Source organism: Belonocnema kinseyi, chromosome 5 (assembly GCF_010883055.1).
Source record: "Belonocnema kinseyi isolate 2016_QV_RU_SX_M_011 chromosome 5, B_treatae_v1, whole genome shotgun sequence".
NCBI classification, from domain to species: domain Eukaryota; kingdom Metazoa; phylum Arthropoda; class Insecta; order Hymenoptera; family Cynipidae; genus Belonocnema; species Belonocnema kinseyi.
The window spans coordinates 16,516,297-16,518,190 of NC_046661.1; positions in this window are offsets into that span (position 1 = coordinate 16,516,297).

The window sequence follows — 1,894 nt, forward strand, 5'->3', positions numbered from 1 at the left end:
TTAACGTTCACGTTTGATTTTCAATTCAAATAATAGAATTTACGTGCTTGCACAATTTGGGATTAAGTTAAAGTTTTTTATTGGAGACAGACATTTTTATTACAAAATTATTAGTTTTCAAACAAGATTGATATTTTTTGACAATTCTAATATGCGTTTGCGTTTGAGATAGAATGTTGGATATGTACATTTTTACTAAATGTAGGTTATGTTGTTGTGATTCGCCAGAAAATTCTATTTTTAATAAAAAAACATTATACTTAAATCCAATGATTCTCATTTTATATAATAGTATTTATTGGAGAGACACGATTTTTATCACAAAATGATTCGTTTTCAAACAAGATTCATAATATTTAACAAATCTAATCTGCGTACAAGTTACAGATGGAATATTGTATATTTACAATTTTCAACAAATTTATATTATGTTGTTGTGGTGCGCCACAAAATGGTATTTTCAAACAAAAATGATTATATTTAAATCAAATCATTTTTATTTAAAATAATGGAATTTACACGCTCGCAAAATTTTGGATTCATTTAAAGTCTTTTATCGGAGATACACATTTTTATTACAAAATTATTCGTTTTTGAAGAAAATTTATAATTTTTTAAGAACTTCAATTAACGTTCGCGTTTCACATGGAATATTAAATATACCTATACAAATTTTTAACCAATTAAGGTTACTTTGGTGTTTTCACCTAGAAAATCCTATTTTAAATAAACAAAATTCGATTCAAATGCATTGATTTTTATTTTAAATAATAGAATTTACAAGCTTGCACAATTCTGGATTTAGTTAAAGTTTTTGATTGAAGACACACATTTTGGATTAGAAAATTATCAGTTTTTATACAAGAATGATAATTTTTCAACAATTCTAATTCACGTTAGCGTTTGACACGGAATATTGAACATTTACAATTTTTCAACAAATGTAGATGTTGTTGTGCTTCACCAGAAAATGGTATATATGATAAAAAAATAATTATAACCCAATGATTTTTATGATCAATTATAAAATAAACACGCTTGAACAATATTAGATTGAGTTAAATTTTATTATTGGACACAGATATTTTTATAACAAAATTATTAGTTTTTAAACACGATTCATAAGTAATTCATTTCCACAATTACAATTTACGTTCGCGTTTCACATGGAATATTGAATATTTACAATTGTTCAACCAATTTAGGTTACGTTATTGTGTTTCACGAGAGAAAGTTATTTCTAAACAAAAATAATTCGATATTAATCAAATGATTTTTATTTTTAATAATAGAATTTACACACTTGAATAATATTGGATTCTTCTTTAATCATAATATGTCCCATAAGGGTTTACATGTCTTCCATTCCTTATATATATATATATATATATATAAATTTTTCATAAGGACAACCGCAGGATTTCGCCGGGAGCGGGTTCTAATCTGGAAAATTGCACCCGCTTACAACGAAATCACGGTAAAATTTCAGCCACAACCACGTCCCACGACCGTGAGATAGGTGGTTACAGTCCATCAAGAAATTAATACGACGATCCAGCAAAAGCCTCGTGCACCCTAAGAACACGGAGCGACCCAAGGACAACCGCCTTCTGCATTTTTCCCGCAAGTGTTCTAGCATATTGTTGACACGCAGGGATGCTTTTTAGGCTATTAGCAAGTGAAAGCTTGGCACCGCCAAGAGCGCCGCTGATAAGGACGATCAGTTTAACAGAATATTCCGGGTACAATCGTTGTAACTCCCTTATAAGGTCTCGATAGCTCTCTTTCTTTATATTCTCCTTGGTTATGATGTTTTTGTCAGCTGGTGCCGAAAATTCGATAACGAACATGGTTCGCTTCTCGAAGTCAAGAAGAACCATGTCAGGCCTCGAGT